The sequence below is a fragment of the Anopheles maculipalpis genome, chromosome 2RL (assembly GCF_943734695.1).
Source record: "Anopheles maculipalpis chromosome 2RL, idAnoMacuDA_375_x, whole genome shotgun sequence".
NCBI lineage: Eukaryota > Metazoa > Arthropoda > Insecta > Diptera > Culicidae > Anopheles > Anopheles maculipalpis.
Window position 1 is genome coordinate 593,622 of NC_064871.1, and position 16,595 is coordinate 610,216.

General features: G+C 40.0%; 2 protein-coding genes across 5 annotated transcripts in view; both read left to right on the forward strand.

Annotated features, from left to right (window-relative positions):
* LOC126558629 (zwei Ig domain protein zig-8-like) overlaps positions 1–16,595 on the forward strand; it is a 43,649-nt gene that overhangs the window by 18,805 nt on the left and 8,249 nt on the right. The window lies entirely within an intron of this gene.
* LOC126559853 (pre-mRNA-splicing factor 38) overlaps positions 16,308–16,595 on the forward strand; it is a 90,240-nt gene continuing 89,952 nt past the window's right edge. Inside the window, exon 1 of the mRNA XM_050216025.1 lies at positions 16,308–16,311. The gene's annotated coding sequence lies outside the window, so the exon portion shown is untranslated. The remainder of the gene's footprint in view (positions 16,312–16,595) is intronic.

Below are 16,595 nucleotides of genomic sequence, written 5' to 3' on the forward strand. Positions count from 1 at the left end.
CCGGTAAAATTGATTTCTAGAAGATTTATTGGATAACATCCAGTGCGATGCCAACGGATAAGCGTAGCAGAGCGATAAGCTAGTTGCAGCAAAATGTTCTACTTCCATCTAACACAGCAAAATTGAACGATGAATTGAAAACGAAAAAACATCCGAATCCTACTCTCCAGTCGCAACAGGCCCTGTCTAGTGACTTTACCATCCTGGACATTTCAGACGATTTCTTCGAGGCGTGCTTTTTCTTCGCTTGCTCCTACTGCAGACGAAAGGCGTCTCCCTTGCTTGTACGGTAGCGCTCACTTTCCAGCTGTCGACATCCGTTTTACTCAAATTGTGACCACAAACTTTTGAAACCCGTCACCCTTCAAGTGGCTGTAATCGATCGTTGTCAGAACGTTGGTCATCCAACACCATTGCCATGTTCCTGCTTCTTGCAACCATACCAAACGTTGTTTGTATGCACGAAGTTCCGGTGTCGTAATGCTCGGTTTTGCTGCCGTGATGCAAAGATTATAATTGATGGTCCACATCGTAATCGGAGCGAAAATTTATTACCTTTCCACTACTCACTATGCAGGCACTTGAGCATCGATTCGATTCCAGCACATTGTGTCCGATTCAAATGGGCGACAACGGGCTGCACAGGACAGGTCCGTGTATCAGATCTCGTCCCAAGCATGACTGAGCATGAAGAAAAAGAAAAAAACAAAGAACAATAAACAATAGCATCCATTATATATTATTCTTGATATAATGTTGTTTTATGCAAGCGAAATTTTATTGGCAATTGAAAGCTGAGATAATATCGAACCACTTATCTGCCGAGTCTTATTTGCATTCCAAGCACAAAGCTTAGATGCTAGCTTGGCTAGATTTAAAAAATAATAACGCATTGTACGGTTTCTAAACAGCACTATACTATATGCTATACGTACCGATACATATTTATAACGAATAGCCTGAAAACCTCTTGTCTGCGCTTTCCCACAAACGGCTACAATCGCTGTGAACAACGGCCTCATGAAGCCATTCAATTCTTGATGTATGCAAATGTTTTCATTTTAGTAGAGCGAATTCCAGCTGCTGCTTAAAGCGCTTGATGGGATTTTAAGCATCGTTTCAATGCCTGCAGCCATGGCACAAATAAATCCATCGACAGATCCAAGGCCAACAGTACGAAAATTGTTTAAGCCATTTTACAAATCACTAGCCTCGACTACTCACCATCGTTGGCATTCTAGCGCGATTCCGTTTAGCGTTTTTACGGTGCTAAATCGAACGCCATTTCCCGTTTTTGTTTTACTTTCTTCTAACAATCGCACCGCACTATCGTCTCAACGAAAGCAAATTTAAAACGAAAAGAAAATTAAATGCGTTTTGAATCACTATTCAAACCCAATAAATAGTTTTTTTTTTAAATAAGGAATATTAAGACATTTCTCTTGATAAACGACTGGATTCGTTCAGATCAACCCAATCATTTCGCTTACTTTAGTAGTAAAATGCACACTTGGTATTTGCTCGGTAAATAAATAGCTATTGAAGCTTTCATTCATTAACGCTTAAACTGAGTAGAATGTAACTGGCTTTTTTCATGAAAAGTTGTACTAAATCCTTACCTAACAACAAATGATTCTCTTCAAATCACAAAGCATCTAATCTTTCTTCATACTAAACCAATAGCAGCTCTCCTCTGTGGTGCTGAAATTTATCATACTGTCAACAAAATCTCTTCGTTCGTTCAAGCAATCAACTTTAAAAATGTGATTTCATGTTTCTTCTCAAGCGTCTTGTCTTTCTTGATATTGCCGTACAAAAAATGCCATACATTCCATTGCGCTGTTGCTCTGTTTCGTCGATATGCAAATTCGTCACCATTTTTCTACTTTACGCACGTTTCCTCTTCGACACTGTCGCAATTGAGTTGTACAAAGAATCCAGACGATGTGAGAGCAGAAACATGCAGATAATTTTATTTAATGTCTACACTTCTACATAACGACTTTCATGTGCATATCTTCAATGACAACTTATTTCTAGTGCTGTAAAATGTTATTTGTTACATTATTTATGTTTTTTCCTAAGGATTGTAACAAACATTTAACAACTTGAGTGAAAAACATTTCTTACTTATTTATTCATTTTTGTTGCAAAAACTTCTAGGCCCATCATCCATCGCAAAGGATAATGTGATTAATTAAATATGTCTGCCCTCCATTGCAAGCAACATCAAACACTAGAACAACTTGACACAGCCCCAGTCCCATTGAAGATACCTTTTTTGCTCAAACGCTTTTACTGTATCTTCCTTTGCTCTTGTTTTGTCACATGCTAATACACTTTGCTCAAGGACACACTAAAAGGAAACACATTCCTGAGTTGAGGGGCTTTCGATGTGTCTTTTTTTTTTTTTTGTTTGCCATGTATCGAACCATGGATAACGATGGACTTCTTGAGACGTGATAAATTTATTTTCCGACCTTTCCCACAACCCTCGTACTCTGGCGATTGTGGAACGCATAACGGTATGCTTCGCACCACTTGTATACGAACTCCACCATCCCAAACGCGATGGTCCATTACTCAGGAATGTACCAACGGAAAAGGTGCAAGCGTACGGCTGGACGCAAAGAATTTATACACAAAACAGCACGTCCGGCGAACAAGAACGAGGTGGAAGGAATACAATCAGCACCAGAATAAATAATAAGCAACAATGTCCTCAAGACGTGATTGTGATGATTAGTGTGGTTCACTTCGAGCATTTACCCTTACACACCAACCTAACAAATCTACTAACGCAAGAAGATTACTACCCCAAATTTATCAACCAGGCGGCAGAATCATAATTAAATGATTTACGTTCGTATACCAACCTAGAATACGGTACGCTTAGCCGCAAATATGATACCTAAGACAGCAGGATTAATTAGTAATACCGTTTAAATGGATTGGTGGGATTTCCATTTGACGTGAATAATAGAAAGAGATATCATTCATTGTCGTAGAAATACTTAATCCGTTTTTTCCGGAATACCAAACATTCCATTCCTGTTTTTGTGTTCTTTCACTCCCCACTATGGGACTAACAATTCTTTTTTTAGATAAATAGAAAATATAATACCTTATAATGGCGGGAAAAAATTATAAAATCACGTATTAGCACAACTATATTGCCTGGTTCATTAAATTCATGACTATTTACCATCCGCCGGCTAACAAAACACTTCGTTTTACCAATCATTTTAGATTCCGGTTTGGTTCTAACCCACATATCAGCTTGTTCTTAACATAATACAAGATTTCATAAATCACACACCCAAACCACGACACTCAATAATCAATTAAATCCAGCCGATGTTATCTACCTTCTTCAAACGTGTTTTTTTTTTCTACAATTTATACCACATGGAATCGTGGTACTGCGTCAACCCTGTCAACAAGACTATAAAATGTCAACCCTCTTTAAGAAAGCCAATTCTGCTTCAGGGCGTTCACCCAGTTCTACTTTGAAATACGCCACAGACAGAATAACAGAATTCTCAAAACCGTCCATGCTTTCAAATAAAACTGTATCTGTTATGAAACCGTAACATATTTTACCACAAATATACAATTAGTGCGAGGAACACATAAAACCGCACGATTCGTGTGGTTTGATAAGTCCAGCGGTCAAAGTTCTGGACGGAATCAATTAAGTCGTTAATGAGTTCAATATTTTTAACTTCTAATGAGGCTCTATTGATTCTACCGTCCGTCCATATCTAGAGCTTTTGCTTTCTTTTTCTGCTTTGGTGGTATTTCTGTATACTCTTTCAATTTCTCTATTCAATTCTAAATCCGATGGTTTATATTCGAGCCCTTTTTACTACATCTTTACAATCATCCTAGATTGGAGCGTCGCACTCGCTGGAGTATAGTGCCGCTCTGATTGTATTCTACTCTACCATTCAATGCAGTTTCTGGCTCATTTTATTCTCACTTTTTATGCTTCCAGCAGTGCATAAAACCCCAAAATCCATGGCAAACGTAAAACCCTACAACCAAACGATCGTGCGTGTAAATGAGTGGACCCTTTTTCCCTGGTTTCGTAGTGCGCCCGCAAAGCGAATGATAAAGAAGTTCGAGTAAAAAAGAATCTTGAAACAGCCGTTCAATTTACACGTTGTCTTTGCCTTGCTGGATCAGCAGAAGCACGTTTCCGTGCTGCGAAAAATCTACCTTTCGCCCATTATGCCAGGTTACGACGACAGTGTTACCATTTCGATCAAGAAGCACGCCATCGGTACCGAAATGTGTGAAAATCTCAAAACGTGGACTCGTGCTTATTTTCGAATTTTACCATAGAAACCGCTGTACCCTGAAAAGTTGCTGGCGCGGCATCCACTATGGCGACAATTTTATGTTTCCTGCATCGGTAGGCAAATTTCCATCAGTTACCAGCGCCGTAGCTTCAACGTAGCGTAGGGTTCCATACATTTTTCTACCTTTCTTACAGCTTATTTTCACATACGGCTGAAGCAAACTCCCAAACAACCTTCCATCTACCCACGCAGGGACCCATTACAACACACACTGAAACTGTGTAAGCTTTTTCCTCCCGAACGAGTGTAGATGTATATGTGTTAAAGGGAGCAAACCGAAGCAAACGAGCAGCAGAAATGTGCGTTAATTTCTGGAACTGAAAGTTTGTGCTAAAATAAAATTAAATTTTACCATCCAATGTAAGTGATGATGTTTATCATGCACTGTTTTTGTGAACTTTATGGCACACTTTGCACAACATTTTAAACTTCCACCAAAACTGTTGACTGAAGGTAAAAATAATTCTGTCCCTCCGAGAGCCAGGGAACGTGTTCAAGCTTTGCAGTTTACCTCCCTGATAAAACAACAATCAACTTTACACGCTCATCCACGTTGACGAAGCATCAATAATGTTACATTCTAACTACAGGCGTGTTATTGCTTTTATACTTTCAAATGGCTTACGTTATGAGCGGTTGGTTTGATGCTACCCTGTGACCATGGCACAGTGTTTATGAAATCCAATGTCTTGTAAGCACACAGAGCAAGCGAAAGGAATTGAAAACGGAAATCCTTTTTTATCTTTATTGACTTCATTTACAATAAACGTTAAAGCATCGTCTACCCACCCGTTTGCTACCAGCACTTTCCGCACGAAATTCAATCCTGCGTCGATGGGGATCAATGCCGGCAGCAATCTTTATGCATCCTTGAGACGAATTATGAGGCACCGACATTGCGAACACATGCAAATGTGATTCGGAGATGGATTAGGTAAATACTGTGTCAAACATATATGCGTATGCTACCGTGGATGGTGCTTTTCTCACGTTTTGACACACGATAAAAACAAAAGACACATTATCACTGCATCATTTTATCCTCTTTAACGACACTTTGTTATGGGAAAAGTTTCCACACATCGTATGCCACACCCCAAAAAAGATATGTAGCAAAACGTATTTTAAGTAGGTAACAATCGTTTGCAATCGCTACCACCATCAAATTTCCACTATACATGTCATGATAATTTGCATTTCGTGGGGAAAATTCGTGTGCCTGCACACGTTCATTCTTGATTCTTTTTTTGATGCTAGATCGGTGAATTAACCTCCTCTCATGTTTTATTTTCTCCACAACATCCTACATCTACGAAAGTTCAACAGCTTAAGCACTTTGGTTTGAAAAATGTTAACCCATAATGCCACGACTAACTTCATTATGTTTCATTAACTTTTGCCTTTTGACTGCGTCTCATTGTACTGGCTCCGAAATTTGCCAGTGTGTTCCTACATTCTTCCACTCACTACACCACTTGTTCGCTGCTCTCTGCGTCTTTAGCGAACACTATGCAACGGAGTGTAGCTTTCTAAGAAACCTGAAAAACATTTTCTGTCCACAACCTTCCAACTCCCTGGACGATCAATTGTCGCTTGTCGCAGAACATTTTTGTCCGCTTGTCTGGCGCCTTACGCCCCCGGTTGAGTTCAGCTTTGCCCTATGCGTCCTCACATACTGGCTTGCTGCTGTTCTTTTCTACCTTCCGGCACTTGACCGAACCTGGACGGAGAAAGTGCATGTCAGGCACAATTCCGAACGCCGAACCAACTGGGCCCCTGACCGTTTTATGAACGAAAAGCGGTAACGAGACATTCAGAACCAACTTCCAAACGCAATTTTCATCCACTGGGGAGGTCCGTTCGATCCCACAACCACGACGAAAGGAGTTCTGATTCTTCGCCGTAAGCTCGAAGCCTCAGGACACAGCAACTCCCTCGACATTCCCCATTCGCACTAGCGTCAACATTTTAGCGCTAAGAAACTTAATACCAGGAAGCTTGTATTTGCTAGCGGAATTTCTAAAAACTTTACTTTTCATTCAAGATTTTTTATCGTTTCCCTAATTTACGACAAGCGACCAACTTCCTAAAGCTCTGCGGTCTGCTCCCAGTAGGATGCCCGTGAAATTTACTGCGGCAGTCAGTGCGGGGCCCAGATATACGGTCCGTTGTGGTGAGAAATCATAGATCCTCCATGGAGCGAAGGTATAAAATGGGTTTAAGAAATATTAAACGATGGAATCCCATTAAAAAGTTTCCCTTCTTCGATACTCTATCGGGGCAAAATTTTCTCCCTAACGAACAGTGGCACGAAATATTAACTGCCCTCAAGCGAAACGCCTCACGCACGCACGGTTATCATTATTTATGGTGGCTCAAAGGCGTTTTAACCAATATTACTGAGCTTTATTGTTGCGTCATGTTATGTAAATTTCAATCAAACCACGATATAATGCTAAACAATCTTTACTTTCAAAGTACAACGCAAAAGCGTGATGGTTCATGAAAACACGGTTGTCCTCTAAAATATTATTTTATACAGTGGTACTGTGTCCCATCTTCAATTAAACATTCAAAAACACAAACACACACGCACACACACTTTCACAACATTTACACAACCGTAAACCAAAAACCACACGGGTGTTTCTCCAGAGTCTCGCCCGGGAACAATACCTCACCGGAAATGGCCACGTTCTCCACGAAAACCACATCACACAGTCGCATCCAAACAAACAGAGCAGAAATAGCAAAGCCCACACAGTACAGTAAAAAACAACTGAAACTCATTCATCCACCTTCCCATCCCGTTCTCACCGGAAAAAGGACACGGAAACAGCCGTGTTCCCAGGTTCGTTTTTTCTGCACTCGCTCACACATGATTGCGACAACGAATGAAACTGTTTCTCCTGCTTTGTGTCGTATACACTGTATGTCGATCGGTGTACATTGCTCAACAAACAAAAAACGTACTGTCAATATAGAGCAAAAGCGGCAAAACATGATTATGATGAAAACGATTTGTATACACCATTTTTAAATTTTGTGCTCTCGCAAAACCCCATTCGCACCTCATAGCGTGCTTTTTGTTTTTCTTCTTGTGGGCATACGATGCAAATCGCCACCACGCGATACTGTGCATAACGACGCAAAACCAATCATACAGCAATCACTAACGAATGCGAGCCTAACAATCGATTCGATTGGATTTATTAAGTTTTGTGACCTCACCAAACAATCTCACTCATCGATTAATTTAATTAAAAGTTTTATTTAAAATGGTTATATTTTCCGTACATTGTGTGTGGTTAGGATTTGTCCTGTGAGATTGTCTCATTGTAAAGGTATTTTTGAACAATCACATCCCCAACGTCCTTAAAAACCTTAATTGCTTCTCGAGATAGATAGCTCGAGATTGCCTTCTTGAGCAAATCCTATCCGATGAACCCAATGATAACGTCTTCAAATCAACATTTCTTACCATTACAGAAAACCTGCTCAAGAAAAAGGTCAGAAATCACGAAACGTTCCTTCCTGTAAGACATCTGTCTTGCATCCGTTTTACTTGTGTTAAAAAAATGTCTTCACTTGCGATACACGTCTATATCATCCCAAATGGCACTCTACTAACGAACCCTTTCTACTGCATTTGCTCATTTTCCTTTAAGGGATACAATTTCTTCCAAGTGCCATCCAAACACAGGACCTTTTCTTCATCAACAAACTTTGAACGGTCTCACTGCAGCAGAACTTATCTTGAAAAGAATGGCTGGTCCTTTCGGATTCTGGACCCATACTTTTACATCTATAATCTTCTCACATGTTGACCACGATTTGCCTATCTACACAACCACCTTTCAGCGTAAAGTTTGCGGTCGAACTTACATACTGTTGCGACACACCACGTGGGTACGACTTTAGACATAACAAACGGTCTTTGCTACCAACCTGAAGTACCAACTTTAGCCAGCTTGGTTCTTTTTGCAGTTAGCTATGTTTTAGATAATATATCACCGTAATAAGAAAGACCAAGTAAAAGATTCATTGTTTACGGTTTTATACTTAAGACATTTTCAAATTGTATTGTTACAAAAATAGTATCGCTTTCGATTTTCGATCTAGCCAGTCACTAAAGACACTAATCATATTCGGTTTCTAGGAAGGAAATCCTTTTGTGATTTTGTGTTTCGAAAAAATTCAATCAAATCTACCAAATAAGTTGCTTATCTGGTAAAACATCTCGTCTTCTTTTCGAAATGAATCACGTTTACCACGCTTTGTCCGAACAAAAAAACAAAACAAAATAAGGACATCTTCCTACCAGCTGCTGCCAACGTCCACACCTGTATCGACAGTTTCTTCTGGGTGACTGAGTGCACAAACCGAAACGAAGCTATTCCAGTCGAAAGTAAAAGCCAATGGAACTATGTTATCTCGGCCCGGTAACCATCTACAAAAATGCCTGCAAAATCGAATCCTCTTCCGGATTGACTATCGCTTCTTGTTTCTCACTGTTTGCCTCGTTCAAACGAACTCGTAGCATCGTACAGTTGGTCGTGTCTCGTAACAGAACCATAACCGAATTGCTGGAAAGCTAACGGAAGCAGAGGCATCCCGTACAAACAGCACCCCAACAGAGGCAAACAAAATTGATAGAGATAAAACATCTTTTCGACATTTCTCAACCCCAACGTTACGAGTCCATTCGCCTATCACATAACACTTGTGCGTACCAGTAGATCGTGCATCTTCATTGCCACGAAGAAACGGGATACAGAAACAGCGAGTGTGGGAAAGAGAGCTGCTCCACGAGCACAACTGTTGGTTTTTTTCCTGGCACTGACGAGTTCGGCTTCTTGCGCAATGAACGGAAACCTCTGGCTTCTGCTTCTTTAGCTGGATGAAATGAAAATGTCTCAGACATAAACGTAATAAACTTGACTCGCTCCCGAAATTACACAATTTATCAAACAGCTCCTATCGACAGCACATGTTCTGAAAGGTGACCCATCTAACCTACATTCGGTACGAGTAACGGGGTAAATGGCTTTGATGGATACCTCGACCATGGCAAGGGCCAAAATAAATTCATCTCTACGCCCAGCATTACCCGCAGTAAATGTGGGCACAGCTAGATGTGTCGAGCAGAGTAACGGAGACGCTGAAGAAATACACATATTTGTCCTTTGCCATAAGAACGCTTTCTACGTACCGGCCGTACGCACGCACAAACACGTGTTATCGCCATGGTTGCTTCTGCGAACTTGATCATTTTCAAGACTCTTTTTTTATAATCCTACCCACAACATCATTTGACCAGTACCCGGTGTTTTGCTTACCCACAAAACTGCGACTACGGGCGTAGCTCAATTTGAAATTGCTTGCTGCATAAATTTTAGGGCAAGCTTTTTCCATAAAACCCGTCGATGCCCTGCGATATGGATAGCCAGCTTTTCATTTGACACGTGAACAACATCAGCCACAAGAAGTGATCCTACACATATCCAGCATCGAGCCCGCACAGCACTAATAAATTGTTATCAAAATTTTCAAGCACGTGAGGATGCAGCTTGCCGAGAGCCGCATGCTGGGTTTTAGATTATGTTCTTCATTTATTACGTACAATATTGTCACATCCTCACTTTCTGTTTCAATGTCAAACGAGTTCATGTCGGTTACAAAACGTCGCCCATTGAAATGGCCTTTCATAACTAGCTGCCATCCGTTTCATATTCGCCTTTGATAAACAATTTACCATACCATTCCACCGAAGTTAATGAATCAAGTTTGAGTTTTAATCTTAAATTCCGTTCAAAGCCATAACCTCACAATCTTTTGCTTGTCAATTGCAAACTCAAGGTATCAAGCTTTTCTATACCTTCTATTCTGAGAAGTTCATGCATCTGAACTCATGACCTTAATAGCACTAAAGTTGATAAAAGTTTTCAAGTTTTGTTACTCTAACTGAGCGTTTTTCTGCGCTCAGCTGCGCCCGAAGTAAAGCACGTTGCACTTCGAGCTATTCCAGTGACAGAACCGTTTCATTGCACAAGTCGTTCTCAGTGCCAATTAGTACAAACTTTTGGATGAAAAGTTAACCAACTCATTAATAGAAGCAGTTAACTTTCTCATTGCAAAATTCCTCTATATTCAAAGCTTTTAGTATTACAACGATTAGTCATTTTATTTTTCAAGCTTTAATCATCAATCTCTCCCACACTCAATCCTGGGAATTCAACACTCTCTGTTTTTTACAAACCGTATTTTTTTCAACACATATTTTTCCGTTTGCAATTCGTAGACCTTATATGTACACATGACGATTTAAATATCGCAACAAATACTAAAAAAACACGTTTTTAAAGAACATGATACAATTTCATGCACAAGTAATGAACTTTCTCCTTCATTTTGGAAAACTCATCATGGCCCAAACTTTTCTACTTCATTCGTAGCTAACGAGATGTACACCCACATTTGCCCGCGAATTTTAAATTACAAAACTTTATCTTAACGAATGCGGTGTTCGACGTCCAAAAACGAACTAGTTTTTATTACAGATTCGGCGATCTAGAACAGCATTACATTCAGAGTTACATAACATATTGCTTGTTGATGTTTATTTTGCTACAAGTTATATTTAGAAGAAGAAAAAGTATAACTTTTCCTAAGAACATCGTCTCTCTGTACGCCGAACGCCCTTTCTTTTTGGCTTTTCAACCTGCTAGGTCATTCCGGTCATATCAGTTATTTCTAAGTTTCGTTGGCGTTTCATAAAGAACGTTTTATGTGAAATAAGGAGATCAACTATAGCTTGCAAAGATGTAACATTACCTTGAGGTAGGAGGAAGGATCCAGAACGGGCTGTAGTATAATTAACCATAGCTCACATACTAGTTTGTGTTTGTTTTTACCGATTGGCGGTGTTTTTTAATAAAATCATGAGGAGAAAGAGAGTACAGTTTAATTAAAAAAGAGACCGATCAACGCTACATTTGAGGATCAGAATTGAATCGATTGTTAGCGCATGGAGTGAAGTGGTTTGCGTCTGTCAAACAATTATATGTTAGGTTTGTTTACGTTTAAACCCACCATCTCCCTTGTTTTAACTGTTTATAGTCAACACAGAGCACAGAGCTTGGGAAGCGTCTCTATACACATTCAATGTCCCGCATCATACCCCCCGTCACCATCTACCAGGCGCCTCCATTTGCTTGTGAACGTTTCTCCTTGTTTTCTAAAATGCCCCAAACTTCACCCAAATTCGCTCATTATTATTCGTTCTCTCTAAAAGAGAAAAAATCCTCTATTATGCTATCTTACCAATATCTACACACATTATATCTCTTTCCCACCGACTCTATAGAGTATCTATCTTTGTCTGCCTCTCTCTGTTTAGATCGTCAACGACCTACGCCCTATCTAGTGCAAACCTCCATAAAATGAAACCGAGTTCAAAGAAAGGGCAAACCGCCTTCACAATACCCTCCTACTACCTCATATTACCCACCACACACCCGCCCTTCGGGATTTGGGGTGAATTTGTATATGATTATGATTATTGCCGTATCGTTTATTTTGAGTGCGTGTCGTGCCAATCGCTATTAAAAATGTTACCAGCCTAAACTCGCTGTTGGCGCTCACGCACTTGCAAAAACGATGCGATACTGCACGCACCGAGGTTAAGCATGAATCGTCCGCCGACCCCTGGCATTATTTGATTGTCTGCTTCGACTGCCTTTCTTGTTGTGCCTTCCTTGCCTTCTCAATCCTTTTTCAATTCACAAAATACACGAAACCCTCTCCGCTCCAAGTACACAGATACACAAGCAATCGACAAACGATCATCAGCAGGGTCGCTCCTTTTTTTAACTAATCTGGGATCTTTCTTCAAATGGCCAATGAACCATGAAACCGATTAGGAAAAGACCCTTCACCTAAATGGCTAAGACCATTAGAGCATTTCATTTTAAAAACTTGAGACTTTCCATTAAACCTTGAAAAAGAAGCAAATTAGGAGCAATTTTTAAAGCAAGATGTTTGTTCCTCAGCCTCCTTAAGTTCACAGCAGAGAGATGCTGCAGTGTGATAACGTGTATGAAAGAGTCCAACAAAACATCAATAAACATGTGCTAATCACCTTATCAAAGCTTCTCATTTACGTGTTGCAAAAAGAAACAGCGGAAAATAGTCGGGAATTGCTTTCGGAGTAGTGGTGTGCACGCCATACCCATTAAAATCTGTTTGAATGTCGTGTTAAATGGATCGTGTGAAATCCCTAGCCAAAATTGCTAACGATTCTCTACTGCCCGATACAAAACAGATTTTACGAGTGTGTTCCATAAGAAATGAGAGAAACACTCTTTCTCACTGCAGGCTATCGTTTTGACTTATCCCTTCTGAAAACGGAACCCGTTGTCAGCCACATTTGGTATTAATGGATGTTGCACAGATTTTCACTGCCAACCCCTTTCTACTGTACATGGATTTCAACTACACACATCATGTGTAAGATGTTTTTTACCCCTCATAGCACCATTCAGAACAGATAGCAACGGTGGGTTTTACTTGATTGCAGAACTTCCATTAGCAAACTGCAATAAATTCAAATCGACATCGCTGCATCAGAGCCAATCTACTCGACTTCCAAAACATGCTGTCTGCCAAATCCGATTCGGAAACTCTAAAAGAAATTTATAAATGTCCTAGACAGTATTGGCCTCTTTATGCTGCCGAATTCACTGCTGTGACTGCTCCCAGAAGAATTGTGCAATCAAACATGGTACACATTCAATACTTTCCTTTCCTGGATGCAGGATATTCTCCAACGTCGCGTAACTCCACAATCTGATGCATGGCGAAACGGCAAGTCGTATAAATCAATTATTGTCACTTTTTGCCGGCATTACTTTTTGTCATCAAATAACAACAGAATCTTACCATGAACAGTCATTCTACCGTAAACAGGACACTGCTCTTTCAAGCGATAACTACCATTAGTAGATAGTACTACAGCACACTAGTTTTGCGTTTCTTTGAAATAACATCAAATGAGATATGCGTCTTCACTACAATCCTCAAAGTCTGTGAACACTAAAGCGCACACTGCACTCAACCTCTCGATACAGAGCGTTGTCATAATCTTCGCGTGCTCAGCGTGCTCAGTAGTAAATCTTCGCTTTTTGCCAAAGCCATTACAGTTGAGAGCTAAAGCCTTTTCACTCGACGGGATCGTTGACGACGCGCATTGTTAGCAAAAAAGTCGTACAACAGCAAACACGATACGACGTTTTTGATGCGATCCTTCACACAATGAACCACTACCGTAGTCTACAAAGAGAGGTTCAGAGAGATTTCCTCAGTCTGTTTTCACCATGGCACCAAAGGGTTTCACTTGTTGTTACATGCACTCACAGTATCTGTATATCTGAAATCCAGCGTACCATCTTTAAATATTCAATTCTTGCATACATTCGGTATTTTTGCACCCTTGCTTATTCACCTGTTTATAACGTCGCTTATGGTCACACTGAATAATAAATTAAGAAGAACTTATATCGCAAATATTCTTCTACAACCTGATGAAGTATAAATACTGCTTTTAAATGATTATTCTACGCCTTCCTAACTCCAGCTATCCTTTATCTACTCTCCCTTTTTCATTGAACTTTTTCTGATTTAAGGAAAATAAAACTTTCTGGAATAAAAAATAATTCCTTCTTTTGAAAGGTACATCAATGGTTAAGGCAGATGATTTAAATCGTTCTCGCTTTAATGGGAAAAGCTGCTTTGCTCAAACATTCCACACACTAGAATTCCACGTTGTGTCGTAAATGATTTGTTGTAAAGGAAAGTTCATCCAATATGGTACACTTCCGTTTCTCCGTGTAACCATTGTTTGTTTCAGGCAATTTATATTATTAAATCTTTACTACAAACATCGACTGTGACTGTAATTATACTAATGAACATCTAATTAGGGTCACCTCTCGGCATGCAGGTATCTTTGTATACACATGTGCCGCTGACACTTGTAAGATCAAAGCATATTTCCTACACGCTGATAACCATTCATGAACAAATTTTTGCCTTGCTGTCCTTGGCAAATAAACAACCTTACAGTGTGCTTTGCAAAAGAGTTATCTAAGCTAGCAGCAAGACAGCACGCAACGCTGCTAAGAATTTCACGTCGGAAATTGGCCCGGAAGCGTTACATCTGGATACAACGGTTGACTCATAATTATACTGTCCAACTGACATTAATTGCTTTCTGAGCACCGTAGCTCTTTGCTTTTCTGCACCCTTATCCGTTCCCTCCTGCTTCGACGAATGCTAAGATAGAAGTTAAGTGCATACATATTAATCACGAAACAACCTAAAGCCCATGGAAGTCATCCATCAACAGATGAAATTGATCGATTGCTTATCCTAAATGTTTTATACTTAACAGCAGCAGAATCACGACCCATGTACGATTCGAACATTTTCTTTTCCGCGTTCTATTTCATTTACGCTGGCACTCTTCCAATAAACCTCGATTCTGTTCAAATCGATCCACAACCCATCTTTGCGGACATTTTTACTCCCATAGAAATAATCTGAACTCTAAAAAACAGCACCCCCCAGATCGGGTAAAGCTTTCCAATGTATTCATGCTGGATGTTTGCATTGTATTTTTGGCCTTCCTTTCTACGAACCATGACAACAATGGACGTCGGTTTACAAATCTTCATTTGCAAAAACATCCATTCACATTCCACCTCGCCTACATCAGCTGCTCATCTGCCTGGCCTCACACTACAGTTTGTAACCCTGCCCACATCACTACTATAGCAGGAAGCACAACAATGTAGCTTATTTCCGTTTCAATTTTATAACCAATTTTTATGTCAGCTGCACGGCTTTCAATTGCCAAAAGCAAGAATCGCTCCGTTCTGATGGCAAAGGAAATGAATAGAATTATAGCATCGCATAGGAAATGAAGAACTCGCCAGCATTCACCCTTCGTACGCGTCGAATACGATTACTGTCAAAGGCAAAACCAACTTTAGTTTTCTATCGACAGGATCTTGGGTTTCGGGTTTGCGATTGCATACGTGTAAAAGTTTTATTCATTGATGACAGAAATATTATGGCTATGGCACTTCACTACAGACTCGTTTCACTTGTTGAAAAAATATATTTCATAACATGTCCGTAGAAATTCTGATAAACTCTCTCGTTATCCTACCTTATTCATAAATGTACGCAATACTTAAAACCATTTCCTATCCGGAAAATTATTTATGCTTTCTGTTTGATTCGCGGGGATTGAAACAATCACCAGATAAATTATCAATTTCACACCCTCACATAGCCATGTGAGGTGTCTATAGAAATACCCATGGACGTATAATATTCTCGTTTTCCCTTGCTTTTGTCACCAACACACCTCGTTCACGTAGCACATATTTTGTGTATGAAAAGCTAACGAATTTACTACCAGCCAGATTAAATCGAATTTATGTAAATAACACATTATCCTCTTTGTCGTTTCTCGATCTGATTAATGCAAAAAGCATCAATACAAACAAGAGGCCAAACAGTTAGCACCGATCGCTTATTATTTAAAGCATGCGAGAGTTTGTGCGTGCTCTCGTTTGGTACTGAAAGACACTCGGATCGATATGGACTTACAATCAGACAGGAAACAATCATCCCCGTCGAAACAACTGCCTGTGTGTACAAAGATACACTAACTTAAAGTTTCAAATTTTACGGTCGGATTTCATTCAACGAAAGTAAAGCAGAATCGAATTGTTTCATTCCAGAGTTTGCTCGTCAATAGCGTTCGCACACTGCTTCTATGTCCTTCTATGTGACCTACTTACAGTAATTGAAAGGATATCAGGTATTTACATTATGTGTACGTTGCTGCACACTCAAGCTGATTAAAAAGTAGACACAAGTTTGTATTCAGTGCTTCATCGATAGTGGGGAGTAAACTGCTACTGCTCAGCACGATTAAAATGCACTACTGCTCCTACTGGAGAGGATTTCTGTGCCTGTAGAGATTAAAATACAACAAACAAATACTACCTGCACATGCCTCCAGCATCCAATGGACATTCGGTGAAAGTCAAATTCTGCTCCAAATGCCGGAATGAAAGATTTTCCAATTACCGAACCTACCCGGGCCCGTCCACACTACCAGGCGCCTCCATCGTGCCAATGCTCAAGTGCTCTCTCGTG